This window comes from Pinus tabuliformis, chromosome 2_1 (genome assembly GCF_031772625.1).
Source record: "Pinus tabuliformis cultivar Carrire ecotype Pingquan chromosome 2_1, CPIR1, whole genome shotgun sequence".
Lineage (NCBI taxonomy): Eukaryota > Viridiplantae > Streptophyta > Pinopsida > Pinales > Pinaceae > Pinus > Pinus tabuliformis.
The window spans coordinates 599537082-599558649 of record NC_142299.1 but is presented as its reverse complement, the minus strand read 5'-3'; the positions used below and the strand labels follow the sequence as shown (position 1 = coordinate 599558649).

Below are 21568 nucleotides of genomic sequence, written 5' to 3'. Positions count from 1 at the left end.
CTACAAACAACAACAACATTGCCTTTATTTCAATGGCCTTCATCATGGGCTCTTTAGCTTGGTTATGTTTCCACACACGCTACATTTGAATGATCAATGTTGCAGGAGAAATTTCCATTTTTATCAATTACACACTTGCTCCCAAGCACTGCCTCCCTACTACCTAAGATGATTGCCTCACCACCCTCTCGTGGCTACACTCCAAAGTAACGAAGAGAAACAACAATCGGCCTAGCTAGAGTCCAATTCTCTTGGAGATCCGTCACACCTTCTTCCATGGGTCTCGAGGTCGAATCTCTCGGAGCTCATGTAAGGGAAGGTACCCACATACGTATTGCAGGGATTCAATGTCTGAGACAAAAATTTTCTCACCCCGAAATCTGTAATTTTTACTTCTTGCTTCCTTTTTATCAGCAAATAGGAGGGCTTTATGTCTCTATGCATAATTTTGTGATGGTGCAAATATCTCAAGCCCTCCAAGACTTTCCTTGCCACATTCAACAGGAACCTCTCAGACATCATCTTGGATTTCCTTTGTTCCAGTGACACTTTGTCCATGTACTCCAAAACAAAGTAAGTTTCTTCTCCCTTCTCTAAAATCTGGTAGCATTTCACTATATATGGAGATTCGGTCTTCTTCAATATTTCCATCTCTCAAATTATATGTCGCCTCATGGTTTGTTCTGATTGCCATGAATTACCTTCAGGGCTTAAAGTGAAAAACTCTTTTTTTTTCGAACCTTGTATACATTTTTCCCCACTTCCATGGCTGAGAATTTGAATTTGCTCCAAGTCTCTGAGATCTGACACATCTCGGGAACCAACTGCACTCTGCAGAGGCATAGGAAGACGATAAAGTTGAGTTCATTGGCATGCAGTGATGGGGATATTTAACTACATACCCAACATTTCATTCATTCAATTAATGAATGAACACTTATGGTTGGATCGAATTGATGAGACTCTGGAAATCACAAGGTGAAATATGTGGCAAAAGGGCCCAAAGCAGAATCGCCCCAGCTGGATTCCAAGGAGGAAGGTGCCCAAGAGGCCAAGGTGAAAGGGCCCAAAACAGAATCGAGGAAGGTGCCCAAGAGGCCAAGGCAAAAGGGTCTAGAGCATAATCGCCCCAGTTGGACCCATATGAATTATAACTCCAAATTTCAAACTTTGAACTATGTCTGATTTGACAACATCATCCCCATCTTCTCTATACTTTTCCTTCCCCTTCATCTTCGAAGGTGTGCTTCTCGGGGTCGAACAAGATGTCTTGGCCTCATCGGGAACCTTTGTTCATGAACGATGTTTGTTTTCTCGCATATTCTTCAAAGACCTTCGATCCAATAATCCAGAGACCAGGGGCGGCATATATGGTTTGCAAAATAATCCCTTCTCAAGCACTGTGGGAGTTGGGAGCTGCAAGTATCATCGCAGACAACTCTTCCAAGGCGTCGAGAGGAGATAAGAGGCATGGAGAGGAATGATGTCCAACCCCAAAACCAGAACCGAGTGGGAAAATTATAGAGGAAAAATCATGCGATCAAAGTCCGAGTGTCAAATTTTCATTTGCTAAAGGTGGACGAAAATAACACTCTGAGATTGATCGGGTCGAATAGTGTTTGCTCACCCCAAGCCCACAAAGAAAAAATCTATCGGCGTAATTAATAGTAATTATTAGTTTAATATTGACTACTATAAATTATAATATTAAATTAAAAATAAATAAATATTATTTAAAAATTTATAGCTTTGAAAAATAAATATTTATTTTAGTATTATTTAAAAACTATTTTTCAAACATCTTGATTTCATCATAATTTGAATGTTTTATTATAAGTTTTACATAATACAATGTCATGTCTTGTATATAAACTATCTAGCTGATTTTCTACATTCTAGATACAATTACAATGTTCATGAGATGTTTTTTAGATATTGATATAATGAATTCTTATTAAATTTAATAATATTTCAGTAGATGTAACAAATGCATCAGATACCTGTCTCTCCTCATACATATTCTCCACTCACTCACTCGCACAACAACATGGATGTACTACATTCAACAATCTCAAATCCAAGGGCATGACCTTCTTTTGAATCTACCAATGTGTATTGGGAGTAGTTGTGGCACCGTGAATTTAAGCCTCAATGGCAATTCCTTCGATGAGGCTCAAAATGCTCAAAGGCCTAAGGAATTTATCTAGCCTTGCATTGCTACAATGATCAAGCGCTAGTTTGGAAGGAATCATTTTTGAATTCATAGGTAACGTCCTTGCTCTAGATATCTTTCAAGTATTTTTGAGGTGGCATTCCTCCAGGAATAACCAATACTAATAAATTATGACAATTATAACTCTACCACAATAATTTGTTTTGATAAATCCCCAAGTGTTTAAGAATCTTTGTTCCTTGCAGTTCTTTGATGCCTTCACTAATATGATATCTGGAAAAATATTCAAGTTGTGTACCTTGAAAAACCTTGTTTCTATTCAGTTATTTGAGATGAAGTTGTCTACGCAAATACCCAATGAATTAGGATCCATGAGGTCTCAGATAAACATCTCTCTATACAATAATAATCTCATTGGTTCCTTGCCTTAGAATTTGGGCTAGTTGTCTAGGTTAGTTCATTGATGTGTCTAGAAACTAGCCTAGTGGTCCCCTTCCCCCTCATACATGTAAGGTGGGTGGCATGATGTATTTTCTTTCTCTTCGAAACTTTTTCAACAGGGGAATTCCCCAATGATATGGCATTTGTTGGAGTTTGACCCACTTCTGACTAAATAATAACATTATGAGAAGCAAGGTTCCATCTCGTATTTGGGGTTTGCCCCTTGCTACAATAGTCAATTTTGGTTTCAACCAATTTGATGGGTAGATTGCATGAGCTATTTTTAGTGGCAAGAATCTAGCAGAGTAGTTTGTGCAAAGTAACCGGTTTACTATTGCGTGGAAATTGGAGACACATCAAAGCTAATGAAGAGAGATGCAAGCAACAATTTGTTATAATGGAAAATACTGGCTAATATCGATAAATTTTAATCATTACAATTTTACATGATGAAAGTTGATCCCGCATTACATCGGCCATGGACATGTCATAATGAACATTCTCATTTCATTTATATGTGGGGAAATGTTGATTCTATTTTGTTCTCAATCAAAGATTGAACATTCTCATTTCATTTCATTGTGGGAAAATGTTGATTCTTGATGAGCCTCTAAATTAGACATAAATTAAAGCCCATGCCTCTAATTTAAAACAAGAATTAAGGCCTATGACCATCCTTCAGCACAATAAACCTCTCTTTTTGCATTAGATAATTTGTTTTTAACTTTAATATATTCACTAGAAAGGTTTATGAATAATTGAATATTTGTGCCTAATATTACTTATTTTTGTGGAATATTATGAGAATATTGGGCAGATTATGAAGAGTTGGAGGAGGAGATAATTTAGGGACTTGTTCCCTACTACTGGAGGATCAATAATAAATAATAATTCAACAAGATATTATGGAATTATGGCACAAATTGTGGAACTCCAACGATTGAGAAAATCTAGGAATGTGTTCCACTAATCAAGGGGGCAGATCCACCAATGAAGGGAGCAGATCCACTAATCAAGGGATTTTGGCGGGGAAAGCTTCCTCCATCCATGGGGAATGATTCTTAATAATTTTGTATAAGTACCAAGTCAAATTTTCCTCTAGGGAATGGTTGAGAAAATCTAGGAATGTGTTCCCTGCCATATAATGCAAATTCCTAGTATTGGGGACTAGATCCACTAATCAAGGGATTTTGGTGGGGAAAGCTTCCTCCATTCATGGGGAATTATTCCTAATCATTTTGTATAAGTACCAAGTTGAATTTTCCTCTAGAAGGACATTTTTCATTAGTGTTATGGTGGAGAAGGCTTGTATTCTTGCAGCTCCATTATATTTTCTTGCAGTGATGTAACTCTATTGATGAAAATAATGAAGATTGGTGTCATGTTCAGCTTCTAAATCTTGTTCTCCTCCATAGGTCTTTGCTTTTCCTTGGGCTTGGCCATCCCAAGAACCTCAGATCCCTTTTGTAATATTTTCTTTCCCTCTTTTCATTGCTTATTCACATGCATCTCTTGTTTTTATTTCTTTCTATTTTCACATTTAGAATTAATGATTTCTTGTTGTAGGATTGAGTTAAATGGTTGATGTAAGTTATTTTGCAGAATCACAAGCATTATTTCATCCTTGGAAAAGCTTTGGAATTTCATAGGAATCATTGAGTTGCTTGGATTAGTCTTCTTATTCCCAAATCTAGATTGCTGGACCTCCTTTTTAGCAAAGAACAATAAATTTCTGCTATTTTTTAGAGCATGCTAACGAGCTTCAATCGAATTGATTCCACTTGCATTAGATCACAAAAACATTCTAGTTCATAACAAAAAATACCCCATTGCATTTGCACTTGATTTGGTTAGGCATTTTTTAGATTTACTAGCTCACTAGTTCTCGAATTTCTAGATTTTCAACTAGTAATGTTTTTTTATTTTTTTTGCATGGGTTAACAAAGGTATTTTTGAGTGATTCCACTTGGAATAGGGACCTAAGACATCCTAGTTAATAAAAAAATTTGTCCCATCCAATTTGGATTTGATTTTCTTGGTCATTAAACCCTCACCAATTTCATCATTTCACAAGGAAACTTCTCCAAGTTTTTTGAGCAAATCCATCCATCTCCCAACTTTGGTTTTGAGTTCTGAGTGATCCTAGGAATTTTCTCACTCCATTCCACCCATCTACCACCTTCCCTAAGCCTTCCATCACCTCCAACACCTCACATTTTTCTCTCGGCTGTATCCTGTAGGTTCACTGTAATTCCTACAGGATCATCCTGTAGGTTTCTAGTACATCCTGTAGGTTTTCCTAAAATGGCCTGTTTTGAGGCCGAATTGAGAGAAAACCTAAAGGAAGTCACCAAAAGCATCCCAAGGGTCTCCCAAACCATCCAGCCATATCCTAACCTTTCCACCCAACCTCCAACATCCTTAATTCACCTGCCACATCACCAAAGGAAATTAGTTTACATACTTGATTTTGCATGAAAAGACAAAAAGGCAAAAATAGATTCATTTCGGTCCCTTTACTTGCACATTAGCGATGTTTGATGCTTCTTACTTCCATGCTTAGATAGTAGCATTTGGTTCATGATAATTTAGCATTATTGCAAAGCATATTTTCTTGGCAGTTAATTAGGAAATGGTGTGATTTAGCATTGAATTTCCGTCTCTTTCCTTGTACTTTCTTTCTTGCAATAGGTTAAGGTTCCATTTCAAACATTTCATTTTCTGCAATTAGTTTAGGATTTGACTTCAGTACATGCACTCCATTACATCATGACAGAAAATGAAGGACACATGGTATGCCACACATATAGTGTCGACACCTCTTAAGTTTGTATGAACCCTGGGTTGATAATTAAAGTTAGTAGCCTTGGGAGTTGCAGCATTCTTGTTGCAATACCGAGGCTCATCACTTTTTGGTGTCGTTGTCGGGGAGGTGTCAAAGTATGCATTGTTTTCTTCCCTATTTGATTCATGTCTTTTGACTTTTTGCAAAAACAAAATAATTGCATTAGGCATATTTCATTTCAAAAATAGAAAAGTGCATTGCATTACTGTTTTCATTCAATCATAACAACAACAAAAAAAATCTCCAACACCAACCCACCCCCCAATTGATCACGTGGTGCAGTAAGAGCCACATCACCATTCACTTTTGCAGGTAGAAAAAGAAGATGACGAAGAATGTAAAAGAAATGGATGGAGATGATGACAATGAGGAAGATCCTCTTGGATTTCCCATTCAAGATACTGATGGTAATGTGCACATGAAGAACATCCCTCCCTCTTTTCTTCCAAAATTTCATGGTCTAAGGTTAGAGGATCTGGAAACCTTTCTCTTTGAATTTGAGATTGTTTGTAGATCTTATGGTTAGTTATTAAAAACTCAAAAACTGAGATTGTTTCCAACAACTTTGAAGGATAAAGCTCTTAAATGGTTCATGAGTTTAAGGATTAATTCAATAAGATCATGGAATGATATGAAAAATATATTTATAGAAAAATATAAAGATCATGATCTTAAAGAACAAATCTTTAAAATGAATCAAAGAGAAGATGAGAGTCTAGAGGATTTAATAGAGAGGTTCATGTATAATCTTAAGAGGGGAAAACTACATCATTTAGGACCCGACACACTAAAAATCCTCTTAGAACAATTAGGGATGAGTTGATTGATCTCCTTAATCTCATGAGTAGAGGTGATGTATATCAATTATCATTTGAGGAAATTTGTGAAACATGGAAACACATATTAAGAGGAAAAGCAAGAGTAGGTAAATCAACATCAAGATCGGTAAGTCAAGCTAAACTTGGAAATTTGTTTGATGAATTAAAAACAGAAATTCTTGGCAATATAACAAAACAAGTAGAAATGTTAAGAATGCAAGATGAAGGAAAAGAAAATACTAATATTTGTTTTGCAAAATCACACAATGTTAAACATTGTCCATCATTACCAAGGTTGAAAGAAGTTTACCAAGAGGACAATGGAGCAAGTCAATTGCCAATGCAGCGATGTTATTTAGCTCTAAGAGAACCATGGCAGCCTATTCAGCCAGATATGATGCAAGAGCCTAATTCGCAATTTCAAGGTTATGCATATCCACCTCAAAGTAATTGGAACACACATTTTCCTTGGCAACATTGGCCATCTCAACCCCAAAACCAATCTTGGCAACAAGGTTGGCAAGGAACTTATGGGAGCTATCCACAATATCCTCAATATCTTCCATACCCTACTCCATGTTATCCCTACCATTCATCTCCACCACAACCACAACCCCAACCACATCCATCTCAAATATCCACTCCTACTCAACTATCTAGACCACCATTTCTAAACCCACACATTGAAGTAGCTCAGCCCACTTACAATGTTGAGGTACAACACTTCCAAACATCTCCTCTTGAGATCAATGGTATTCACCATAGCTCAGGAAGAGTATTGCAAAAAAGAGATTATCTTGATATCATTGAAGGACCATATATAGAAGAAGAAGATTCAAATAAGAAGACCATAGAATCATGGGTTGTGATTGATGAAGAGCAGACATCAAAATCAGAGATCAAGAGAACTCCCTCATGGTTACCATCAAATCCTCCATGTACTCAAGAGAACAATCAGCGAAAATATGAAGATTTGGAGGTCATGGTATAAGAAGACATGAAGAATGATCCAGATTAGCAAAAGGACCAAGGACATCACAACTATATTGGAATATGGTTCCAGACAGTCACTAAGTTGCAACATCACTCTCTTCCTCAACTATGCTTGATCCTTTCAAAGTAAAATCATTTGGTCTCTAAAATCTAGGTACATGTCAAAGCATACATTTCAAGCATCCACATCATTTTGTCTGTCATATTGATGTGCACATGGCTCCATTGGAAGTATTCTTATAATTGAAAGTGATTTTGTTTTTCAAGTAGCGTAGGGTAGAAGCAAAAAAAAAAAAATCTAAGGTGAAAACCTCCTTAGAGGCGCCTCAGATTGGCTCATTGATTGAAAACCTCCATGAGGCGGTCAATGGGTTGGGGAAAAAAGAAAAAAGAGGAAAAAAGAAGATCCTAGGTGAAAACCTCATTTGAGGCGCCTAGGCAGACCTACTAGTTGAAAACCTCATTGAGGTGGCCAGTAGGCCTAGAAGAAAAAAAGAGAAAAAAATAAAAGAATCCTTGCTCCATGCATGCATGTACTCTCCAACATCTGCAAGCAACAAGAACAAAGTTGGTACCAAAAGGAAAATTGGTCAAGCCTAGTCAAAAGAAGTCAAATTTTGGCTTTCTCCTACTTCGTTCAAATGCTCCAACAAGGCCAAGGTCATGCCAATCCATCACCCTCATCCATTTTCACCATCCACCCATCATTCTCAGGCTTCTACCACTCATTTTCCTTGTTGTCCTAAAAAATTACAAGATGCTCTGTTTTACTACAGGATACAAAAATACATAGAGCAAAAATTTGTTTTTGCCATAACTTGAAAACCATGCATCCATTTGCCAAGTTGTTTCAGGGGTAGATGCATATGGATGATGGTAACATGCTCAAGAAATTTCAGCAAATTCTAGTGCACATTTTCCAAGAAATTGGCCTCCATCACCTTTAGCCATTTTTTCATTTTCTCAATATCCGTGCATCCATTTAAAAAGATGTTTCATGGGGAGATTCATATGGATGATGGGAACATTCCCAAGCAATTTCAAAAAATTCCAATGCACGGTTTCTAAGAAAGAGGCCTCCATCACCTTCAACCATTTTTAGTTTTCTCGATATCCGTGCATCCATTGACCAAAATTTTTCTATGGGGAGGTGTATAATGATGATGGAAACATGCTCAAAAAGTTTCAGCTCAATCCAGTCTACCGTTTGGGAGATATGGACAAAACAAGTCGATGTCCTGTAAACCTACAGGATACAGAACAACACCTACAGGATTGACAATGATTGGTTTTAAAGGAGATCCAGAGGTAAAAGAAGCTCCTCCAGAGCTTAGCAACAGCATTAGGATCATCATCATCACCATCCAACACTTGCACATCAACATCAACTCAGCAACAACATGCATATCTCTCCAACAACCATCAGGTAGGTACAAGTATGCAATATTCTTTACCTCTTCTCTTGAGCATATTATAGCAAGAAATTTGTTTTCAATGCATGAGAGATGAGGTTTTATAAGCTAAGGATGAATCAACAGTCTCATCCATCTTCAACTAATTGATTGCAGCTCACTCCTTCACTCATGCAATGTTGAAAAGTCAAATTATGAAGGGTGATGATTCCAAGGAATGAGGATAGCAGTTAAAAGGATACATTTTTGCAAAGGCCAAGGTCACCACAACACTCCAAGCCCTCCATCCACTTCATATTCACTATCTATTCATCAGTCATCCATCCCATTTCATTCTTGAAAATAAAAAACAAAGAGATCATCCTCTCCATTTTCATGAAATTTCAATTTACAGGTCAACAAGAAGGACGGTCAAAGAGCAAATGAGGATCACAAAGAGACCCCTGTCACTCACATTTTTTTTTACCACTCATTACCATTCATTACCATTCATTCCTCCACCATTTCTATCATTTTTTCCACTCCGTTACTTTAGTTTACAAAGGGACTGTGTTTTCTACAGGATGATCCTATAGGAATTACAGTGACCCAGAAATCCTATAGGAGGTGTCTAAATGGCAAAACAAGGTATCAGATAAGGGTGTGGAAGACCTTGCCAAACAAAAAAAGGTATTCAAGAACTCATCTTGAATAAGGGCAAGAAAGCAAGCTAATGGTCTCAAGAAACAACAATTTTTCTTTGAACAAATATGTTTTTGGGCTTGTCCTTGCAGAGCTTATAGCCAAGATTCTTAATGCACAAGAGAGAGGCCACTAGGGCCATGGATGAGGCACAATGAGGTCACTAAGTTGCTGAGAGGATGAGCAACACTTTCAGCAAGGGGGTATGATGGGCCTCTAAATTAGACATAAATTAAGGCCCATGCCTCTAATTTAAAACATAAATTAAGGCCTATGGCCATCCTTCAGCACATTAAACCTCTATTTTTGCATTAGATCATTTATTTTTATCTTTAATATATTTATTACGAAGGTTTATGAATAATTGAATATTTGTGCCTAATATTACTTATTTGTGGATTATTATGAGAATAATGGGCAGATTATGAAGAGTTGGAGGAGGAGATAATTTAGGGACTTGTTCCCTACTACTGGAGGATCAATAATAAATAATAAGTCAACAAGATATTATGGAATTATGGCACAAATTGTGGAACTCCAATGGTTGAGATAATCTAGGAATATGTTCCACTAATCAAGGGAGCAGATCCACTAATCAAGGGATTTCGGTGGGGAAAGCTTCCTCCATCCATGTGGAATGATTCTTAATAATTTTGTATAAGTACCAAGTCGAATTTGCCTCTAGGGAATGATTGAGAAAATCTAGGAATGTGTTCCCTGCCATATAATGCAAATTCCTAGTATTGGGGATTAGATCCACTAATCGAGGGATTTTGGTGGGGAAAGCTTCCTCCATTCATGGGGAATGATTCCTAATCATTTTGTATAATTACCAAGTCGAATTTTCCTCTAGAAGGACATTTTTCATTAGTGTTATTGTGGAGAGGGCTTGTATTCTTGCAGCTCCATTGTATTTTCTTACAGGGATGTAATTCTATTGATGAAAATAATGAATATTGGTGTCATGTTCAGCTTCTAAATCTTGTTCTCCTCCATAGGTCTCTGAGTTTCCTTGGGCTTGGCCATCCCAGGAACCTCAGAGCCCTTTTGTATCATTTTCTTTCCCTCTTTTCATTGCTTATTCACATGCATCTCTTGTTTTTATTTATTTCTATTTCTACATTTAGAATTAATGATTTCTTTTTGTAGGATTGAGTTAAATTGTTGATGTAAATTCTTTTGCATGATCACAAGCATTATTTCATCCTTGGAAAAGCTTTGGAAGTTCATAGGAATAATTGAGTTGCTTGGATTAGTCTTCTTATTCTTAAATCTAGATTACTGGACCTCCTTTTTAGCAAAGAATATAAAATTTCTGTTATTTTTTAGAGCATGCTAACGAGCTTCAATCAAATTGATTCCACTTGCATTAGATCACAAAAACATTCTAGTTCATAACAAAAATTATCCCATTTCATTTTCACTTGATTTGGTTAGGCATTTTTTAGATTTACTAGCTCACTAGTTCTCGAATTTCTAGATTTTCGACTAGTAATGTTTTTTATTTTATTTTTTGCATGGGTTAACAGAAGTCTTTTTGAGTGATTCCATTTGGAATAGGGACCTAAGACATCCTAGTTAATAAAAAATTTTATCCCATCCAATTTGGATTTGATTTTCTTGGTCATTAAACCCTCACCAATTTCATCATTTCACAAGGAAACTTCTCCAAGCTTTTTGAGCAAATCCATCCATCTCCCAACTTTGGTTTTGAGTTCTGAGTGATCCTAGGCATTTTCTCACTCCATTCCACCCATATACCACCTTACCTAAGCCTTCCATCACCTCCAACACCTCACATTTTTCTCTCATTTGTATCCTGTAGGTTCACTGTAATTCCTACAGGATCATCCTGTAGGTTTCTAGTACATCTTGTAGGTTTTCCTGAAATGGCTTGTTTTGAGGCCGAATTGAGAGAAAACCTCTAGGAAGTCACCAAAATCCTCCCAAGGTCTCCCAAACCATACAACCATCTCCTAACCCTTCCATCCAACCTCCAACATCCTTAATTCACCTGCCAAGTCACCAAAGGAAGTTAGTTTACATACTTGATTTTGCATGAAAAGACAAAAAGACAAAAACAGATTCATTTTGGTCCCTTTACTTGCACATTAGTGATGTTTGATGCTTCTTACTTCCATGCTTAGATAGTAACATTTGGTTCATGATAATTTAGCATTATTGCAAAGCATAGTTTCTTGGCAGTTAATTAGGAAATTGTGTGATTTAGCATTGAATTTCCGTCTCTTTCCTTGTACTTTCTTTCTTGCAATAGGTTAAGGTTCCATTTCGAACATTTCATTTTCTGCAATTAGTTTAGGAATTGACTTTAGTACATGCACTCCATTACATCATGACAGCAAAGGAATGACACATGGTATGTCGCACATATAGTGCTGACACCTCTTAAGTTTGTACGAACACCGGGTTGATAATTAAAGTCGGTAGTCTTGGGAGTTGCAGCATTCTTGTTGCAATATCGAGGCTCATCAATTCTATTGTGTTAAGAATCTCAATCAAAGATTGAATATTGTCACTTTTTTACCATTCCATTAGTTTCTAACCCTTTACAAATGGAGTTGTTCATATATTAAATGTATAAGATGGTCCTTTTCATGATTAGCAAATCACCTATTAAGCATTGAACAAAATGAACAATAACTTGAATAATCTATACAAATAACCATAACAATCTTGTTCAAAGTTTTGCCTCATAGGCTAACATGTCTTTGGATAACAGAACCTGGGTGGAAGAGGAATTAAACCCATTAGTTACCACTCAAGCTATTGTCCTTTGACTACAATGTTGCAAATTTTAAATAAACAATATAAGTGTTCAATTCTTCTTATATAGAAAAAAAATAAACTTGTATTCGATGGATTCAAAAGACATTATTGAGTTTGAGATGAATAAACTAAGTAAGCAAGCGGGGGTATTTGAAGCCTCATCTCTATTAATTATTTGTAGAGGATCTTAGGGAAACTATAGCATTTTTGTCTCAAATTGTATAACCCGATAGAGATAAAAATCCTATCATGGTTGGGAGACAAATTAGTCAATCATAATGGAAAACTTGCTTTCTTGTTGTCTTTTACAGAAACCCTTTTGATCCTTCACATTATTATAAATTGTGTGGAAACATTCAAGGTACGCAATATTTTCCCATTCCTATTGTGCTAAGCTCATCCAGTTTATGAATTATGATTTCTCTTCAATAACATTAAAATGACAACAATCTAGTGTTGTGGATGTTCAAATATAATATAAAGCTGCTTTTGAGATCTTATTAGTTGAGATTTGAGATTGCATAATTGGCATTTTCACATACATCAATATGTTCACCTTCAAATTCTGGGATCAGGGTCATACCCATAGTATTTACATGACTAGTTATGTTAGGGCAATCATTTGGCCAATCTACACTATTGATGAAAGAACAACACTAATTGTTTTCCTCTATTTTGAATATTTACATCTTCAAATATACCTATTTATATTAAGAATCCTTCCAAAAATTTATATAGAATTCCTCTAACCCAAATATAAGTACTTTGAAAATGACATACTTTTGTCATGATTTTAAATGGGACCAATATCAAACACAATGCATGTGAATTCCTGCTTGATCCTTTGAAAAATAAAAACCTCATTAAGAGACAACTTGTCATTACTTAACGTTCTTCATTATGTAGGAAATTGAATGTAGTAATTTCTATCTATTTAGAGACTGAAATATCAAAGGTGAAACTTGCTAACATACTATTGATTGTTATGATTGTTGGTTTCGAGTGACCTTGTTCAGGACAACTTGAGGGGGTGCTTCTTGGAAGAATATTCCAACTATGGGGGGACTTCACATGAACCTGTTTGATGGAGTTGAACTTCATTTTCAACTCAATGATTTTCTCATGAGTTACAATTCTAGATAAAATATCTAATTTGTTTCTAACACTAGTAAATTAGCTTCCTTCTTATGCTCACATTCCTTTACTATGCTCTATAGGTGTTTCTTTTCATTATACAATGTTATTTAGAGTTGTTTATGACATTTTGCACTTCTAAGTAGTATATCTATAGAGCTAGAAGAAACTGTCAATGTGGAAATTTGCATCATACTCGTATTTTGATATTTTGTAATTTTAGCAACATAGGGAGCCTTTCCATTCCTCTAGGTAATCCTTCCTAAATTAGAGTTTTTCCCTAGTTACCAAGTTTGCTAAAAGTTTTAAATTGTTTCTCTAGATGGGTTCTAATATCTCATTTATTTTTTTTTTTTTTTTTTTTTGGCTGATGTCCTAAGCTTTTGGTTTTTGTTTTTATATCTTGATTCACAATTGAAACTTTGTGATTGTGGTGCATCAAATTTCATCTTGTTCTATCAACCTTATTTTGTAATCTTCAATATTATGTTCTACACAACCTTCTACTAGTTGAGTTTGTGGCATGTCCTCTATATTTAATTTCCTTCCATGTAGGTAAAATATGTTATAGACCTAACATGCTACACTTTTTTAATCTCTTACATCCTAAAGCTAAAATAGGTGTATGGCCACTTTTGGAATAATATCTTGTTGCACTGTAGAATCTCTTTTTATTTCAAAGTATCCATAAAAGTGTAAGAAATTAACAACTAATAGATAAAAGTAGGAGGTCAAGGTCCTACTAGGAGTGAAGGTCAAGGCAAGAACACCAATGAAAGAGGACACAAGAAAAAACCAAGAGGAGAAAAGTACTAACCTATCTAGAGGAAAATTTTCCTAGTTGTTGGAATACATGTTCACTACTATAGGACTCTCGAGTCAGTTATGAGACACTAGATAGGCCACTATACAATAAAATCTATTGCAGAGATTTGGGTTGCCAGTCAAAATTAAGGAGGGAAGTGCCAGCTTCGTGGAGTAAAGATCGTTAATGAGCTAGCACTCCCTTCCCTAAATTTCTCTTAGAAAGTTAGGAGTGTCAAAACGTTGCAAGCATGAATCAGAAGAGTGAGCCAATATAATTTATTTGTCAAAATCCAAGTTTCCTTGATTTGGAGAAAGTTGAACTTTAAGAGCACTTGAATTTGTTTTAGGATTTTCCCTATCTCGCATGACATCCTTCTTGCCAGGTTTGCCAGTAGTGGTGGTGCAATGAATTACAAGTACTGTGGCATTGAATGCCATACTTGGTGGCGACAAAGTTTGTTCAATTGCACGAGGTGAGGAGATCAGGCTTTCAAATAATAATATAGTTTTCTAGGTGAAGTTGATTTAACAGAGGTTTAGAGTGTCGAGGTGGTGTTTTAGTTTCATGGTGCCTAATTGCAGTAGCATGTTGTTTCACGTGCTGAAGACGATGTGCTTGAATGAACAACTAAGAGGGCATGCTACCAATTCCTCCAATCGATTGGCCAGATGGGACGACGCCAACCAACCCCCTACCCTCTCACATGTGAACCCGCCATTTGAGATCTTAATCTCTACTTTAAATAAATAATTCAATGTCATATATATATATATATATATATATATATATATACACACACACACACACACACACACACATCTACACACACACACACACACACACATGTGTGTGTGTATATATCTATATATATATATATACATACATATATGTATGTGTGTGTGTGTGTGTATATATATATATACACACACACACACACACACATACATATATGTATATATATATATATATATGTGTGTGTGTGTGTGTATATATATAAAGTGTTGAAAACATCGACGAAAAATTGTCAATATTGTGATTTTTTCTAGCTGCCGAAAAATCACTTAAAAAAATTGCGATTTTTTGCATTTTTAAAAAATCTAGACTTTTTGAAAAAAAACATCGAAAATTTACGCCACAACCCAAAAAATCATCGGGTGCACGAGTCCACGAGGTTTCAAAAGAGATTTTGGTTTTTTCTTTTTTTGGGTCATTTTTCTTTGTTGCTATTGGAGAAGGAAGGGGAAGAGCTTTGTGGTGATTTTTAAGGAGGGATTGAGGATCAAATAACCATTATCATCACCCATTAAAAAAAATTGTGGATCAAAGTTTCAATATCATTTTCCAAATCAGTCAGACAAACTTCGTTTCTTACATTCATGGGGATGTTCTTAAATACCCCCATGTTAATGATTTTTTCCATAGATTTAGGCATATGCTTGCTTGCCTCTTTGCCTACCAAAATTTTCCTTTTTTTTTTTGTTATTTGCTATGATTTTCATACCCATGAACCAATGTAAGGGTTTTCTCCATATTTGGACAACAATCTTGATTTTTGTTTTTAACTTTCCTATGCACCCCCTTATTGCCATTTTTCATTGCAAATAATGCAATTTAAATTTGTAAAAAAATGATTTTTTAAAATGAGGAGGTTGTTATCTTTTATGTAGTGGGGGTTTAATGCCAATTTTTTTTCTTTTTGGTGTTGTAGGACTTAATTTTGAAGTTTTCCATTAAAAACTTCCACTATAAATATGCCACAACCCTTGGACCAAATTTGGCATTATGGGGAACCTAATGGTGGGACAAATTGGCAAATACTAAGTTGAAAATTGTGTGGGGCTAATATGATATGAGGGGTTTCCAGATTGAAATACCATATGGTCAGAATCCCCATACATGGTGGTTGGCTTTGTAATAAATCTAGCCCGAAGCTTATCAAAGCTACATATGAAGCAAGTTACGCGAAAGACAAAAAGAAAGAAGAGGCAATTGCAAACAAGGTCGAGCGTGCAAGAAAATATTTAGGGCTATTTACTTTCGAGATTGAGCGTGAGGGTAGTAGGAAGGGCTCCACAACTTCACCTACTGATGTTACTAGGATGCCATCATTTTTTGTTCCATGAACCGGACGTGGAGCACAACCTTCAATAAAGTCAGTGATTAAAAAAAAGGAGAAGCAAGAAACAAACAAAGTTATATGGAGTTGTCTTTACTAGAGTGACTTACCTCTCAACATCACCGAAAACAATCAATTTTTCTATTTCTATTATGGGCCCAAGGTACAAAAGTGCTACATATGAGGAGTTGCAGGGGTGAATCCTTTAAGAAGAAAAGAAGGACATCAACTCTAGATTGGCAAAGTTGAAGCAATCATGGGAGGTCTTTGAATTCACAGTGATGTTTGATGGCTCGATAGATTGGAAGGGTAGGACCCTTCTAAATTTCTTTGTACATTATCCTAAAGGTACCATGTTTATTAAATCAATGGATGCATCAACACATATAAAATGTAGCATTGATATGTGAGTTGTTAGATGAGTTTGTCTAGGAGATTGGTGTACAGAATGTGGTGCAAGTCATAAAAAATAATGCAACTAATTATGTGGTTGTTAGTAAGATGCTTATGGATATGCAACATTCATTATTCTGGACTCCATGTGCAACAAATTGTACCAATTTGATGCTTGAGATATGGGGAAACTCTCCTTCATCAAGGAGTAAATTGATAGGGCTAGGAGCATCCCCAAGTTCATATATAACCATGCTTTTATTCTCATCCTCGTGTGGAGATCCACAAGAAATAGGGAGTTGCAGCATCCTGCAATCACATTTTTTGCCACCAACTTCATTACTATTTAGTATTTACTTCAATCTCGGTTTAAGTTGCAACAAATGTTTGTTTCTGATGAGTCACGTGATTGTAGACACAACAAGAGACAGGATGGGAGAGCCATTGCAAAATTGGTGCACGGTGACTCCTTTTGGCAATGAGAAGTGTTCTCAGTTAGTGAACCTATAGTAAAGGTTCTAAGATTGGTATTTAGCGATATTTAGCCTACACTAACTTATTTTTATGAGGCCATGGATAGGGCCAAAGAGAATATCCATGCTTATTATGCGAACAAGGGTTCCACTCGGTTTAATAGACATAATGTTATGGGATGTGATTGATAGTCTATGGACAAGAATTGTTCATCAACCCATTAATGCAACATACTTTTCCTCAATCCTGCATTTTTCTACGAATGCAACTTTCATTTTTATTGTGAGGTGATGGAAGGGCTCCATACTTGTATTCACAGGATGGTACATGATCTCGAGCTTCACAACAAAATTAATCGCAAGATAGAGATGTATCAAGATGGTATTGGATTATTTGGTTTTGAGGATGTTATTCGTGAAAGGACCATCTTGATGCCACATAACTGACAAGTCATGACTCATTAGAATTTACTAGTTTAGAATTCTAGATTTTTTAAATTCAATTATTTTTTATTTGAAAGTTTAATTATGTTTTAACTTTTCTTTATTTTGTTGTAGTTGTTTAGTGGTGAAGCTATGGTGCAAAGGCACCAAATTTGCAGAAATTGGCCATCATTATCATTAGTCAAACTTGTAGCGCTTCGAGGTGTGAACATAATTGGAGTGTATTTGAGAAAATAAACTCAAAGAATTGTAACAAGTTATGCTTTGAACTTCAACTGAGCAATTACACTTATTGTAATTTATGACCCTCAAGTGTCAAGATTCATTATTTTTTTAATGACACTCTTACAGGTTGAAATTCTCAAGCCTTAATGACTTGGTGTATGTCCACTACAATCATCGACTATGAGTGACTCCAATTAGAGAAACCATTGGAAGCGGATGCCATTTCCTTAGACAATATTGATGTATTGTCTAAGTGGAGGGTGGAGTTTGAGGTTCCCATTATGGAGGAGTCACCTACATGGTTAGAGGAGAAACCATTAGTAGTACAGGGGAAACAAGAGGAGGAGGAGGAGGAGGAGGAGGAGCAGAAGCAAGAGCAAGGGGAGGAGGAGGAGAATGTGGTAGCACCAACACCATATTCTACAGATATAGGAGAGCATAGTTCCATACTCAGTAGTCATTACTTGACATTAAGTGCAGGGCTAAGGCCTTCTATTGCTAGGGGTGGGCTTGGAAAACAACCCAACAACTTTTCCCGTAAAAGGGGGAGAGGGCACTAATCTAAGATAGCTAGTTGTTAGTTTTGTTTGTTTTTATATTGTACATATAAATCATGATGATGAGATACATTTATATATGTGATGCTAGTTTGTATTGGTTCTCCACATTCGAGTCCTTGATTGGACAATTATTAGGGATCGCTAATATTTACTATCGCTTTTGATGTATCAATTTTATTTGACATCCACTCCATCATATATATCAATGCTTTCTCCATATTTATGTGCCAATGTGTTTATTTCATGTCGTTGTTGCTTTATATGTTTAAAAATCTAAAAAAATAAAAACATTAAAAAATTATATATATATATATATATATATATATATATATATATATATATATATATATCACTGTAGATCACCTGATAATGCAATATACTAAAGCAAAATACTTGATCTAATTCTACTATCAAACTTTGTGGAAGGTTAATCAATTTGAGCAAGATCAATCGGAACACATATAATAGAGAAGAAGAAATCATACACATGAAACACAGAAGAATACTCTGGGGAAAGCCTCAGCTAAAAAACCCCACTATCTGTATTATCATACAAGTGGAAATATCTCAGGATTACACAAAGCTTTAGCTCACAAGCTATCCAGCTCTCAATACAATCCCTCACTACTACTCATAGACAAGATAGACAACACATATGCCTTCCTTCAGTCCTCCAAGCCTCCTAATTCCTTGCGCAGTTTCTCCTCGGTCCTCTAGTTGTATCTTGTGTGATTCTCACCTCACACACTGCTCTGACCTCTGAAATAACTATGCAACCCTGAAGGAGATAATTCCTTCTACATGGATAAGTTTCCTATATAGGAAAATTCATCCAACTGATAGTACATTGTCCCTTCCTTTAAACTCAATTGGGTCTTTGTCTAAACTGACATGCATGAGTTATTTATGAGAGAATATTCAATTATCTGAAGTACACTAGTTGCATGCATGCATGCATTAACTGACTGAACTCACAATTAGTTCCTCCAACTGTTTGGAACTAATTTAACTAGACTTAACTCAGTTAACTGAGCTAACTAATTACAACTCAAATACAACTCATCCTTATCTCCTTAATTAAGGGATAACTTCCTCAATCAAAGGGATAATTGTTGCATGCCTTCACATAGAGTTCATGTTTGATTTTCTCCAACTAATTAACTCAAGATAAATTAATTAATTATTTTTCAAATAGTTGGTGAGACTAAATTCAAATTTTAATTGTCAATTTTAATTCAGGGACTAATTAAAATTGGAATCTATTTCGAAATGCTATTTATAGCAATGCCATTTTTAGCATTTCTATTTTTTGCTATTTCCAACAGAGTTGGAGTATATCCTGAAATGCTATTTATAGAAATGTTATTTTTATCATTTCTTGTTGCTATTTTCAACAATATATATATATATATATTGCATTTTTTAATGTTTGCCACAATTTTTTTGTCCATGTTACTAAAAATATGTTTTGTCAAGTTTTTCAACGTTGATAATAAATAAAGAATTAACGAGAATCACTCTCGGATGAATCTTTATCGTAAGCTCTGCAACTATCTGACCTAGGGTTTTGCTTGTAGTCTGTGCTCTATTACACACTCTAGCAGGGGACAATGCTCTGTTCATGGATCTAAGATAGCGGGGGCTTCCCTGGCCCAACGGATGAAGCAAGTGGGGGCCAATGGGACCCCTTCTTGCAAACAAATAATGATGGACAAAGGTAAAAGTACTTTAGAAGGAGTGCAGATCACGGGCTCAAACACCATAGGCTCAAACACCACAGGGAAAAATGAGCCCAGCAAAAAGACAAAAATGGATGGCAATACGAAGAAAAGCCAGTTTCCACATGGGACAAAAGGCACAAAAATTCTGGAAGGAAAGGACACACCAGATCCCACTCAAGGAGCGAGAAAGAACAACACAGAAGCGAAGGATGTGGAAAACTCCCCCTTGAAAGGCCCAGACCCTGAAGAACTGGCCGCGGAAAACAGGCAACAAAAAGACCAGGGGAGATGTAAACCAAAAACTACAGAAAGCCTGAGGGTTATCATCACTGACCCCGAACTGCAAGCCTATAGGGATCACATGGCTATTCATGCGGTGATATGCAAGTTCATGGGCTTTTGGCCCACAGAAAAAGCCTTATGCCAATGGATCAAGCAAACCTAGAAGCCGAGAGGAGATGTCACACTCCACCTGGGGGCCAAAGGTTTCTTTACGGTGGTATTTGCAAACCTTGAAGATAGAGACCGCATTTTTGATGGAGGCCCCTACTTCTATGCCTCGGCAGGCCTCTACATGAGGCCCTGGAAACCAAATTTTGCACCAGAGCAGGAAACGTTCAAGCATGTTCCTATGTGGATCTGCTTGTTCTCCCTCCCTATCAACTACTGGAGACCGGTGGCTCTGGAGCAAATCGGCAATAAACTGGGCACCTTCATTCAAGCATTGGAAGTGACCCTCCAAAAAAGGTACACATCTTGTGCTAGAATCTGTGTTGAAATGGACGTTTCAGGAGCTCTCCATGAGGGTCTATGGTTGGAATACAGAGATGAAGTCTTCTTTCAAGCCATAGATTACGAACAAATACCTTTCAGATGTAGAAAATGCCATGAACATGGCCACCTGATCCGGGAATTTCCCATGCACAAACCTGTAAAGAAGGCCAAGTATCCCCCAAGCAAAAATCAGGATGGTTTTATCCGACTAACAGGCAGACACTACAATAAGAAAAGAAACCAAACGAAGACAGGAAACATCAACAAAAGGTCCATAAACGCCTTTGAGGTGCTTGGAGAAGAAACTGGAGTAGAGGAGGATACCCAAACACTGACAGCAGGGTAGAAAATCCTGGAAAAGAATGATCAGAACAACCAAATTCCAACTTCAATCTCGACTGATGATTTTCTCCGAGAACCAGGATTGAGAAAATACGCAGAAGGGGACGAGGAAATGACACTAAGTGAAGTGGGCATAGAGGATCAGGACCTCAATGACACTCTAGAACAAGAAGGAATGGACCTTAATACCATAGTTGAGCAGTGGAAACAAAAAGGGGTGGAGCACATTCCAGAGGAAGAGATTGACAGAGTCAAATTCCTCTTTCTATCAAGGCAGGATGCAGCCCTGAGAGGGCAGAAAAGGGGTCTGGGCACAACAAAAGGACTGGGAATCAAGGCACAAAACCTACACCAAACCTATTCTAATGCAAAACACAAAAAGAAACGGGGCAGAAGAACAAACAATGAGGCACTACATGAGCTCGGCC

At 36.5% G+C, this 21568-nt stretch overlaps 1 pseudogene; it reads right to left on the bottom strand.

Annotated features, from left to right (window-relative positions):
• Positions 1-231: 231 nt before the first annotated feature.
• LOC149201886 (mitogen-activated protein kinase kinase 9 pseudogene) overlaps positions 232-21568 on the bottom strand; it is a 38842-nt pseudogene continuing 17505 nt past the window's right edge.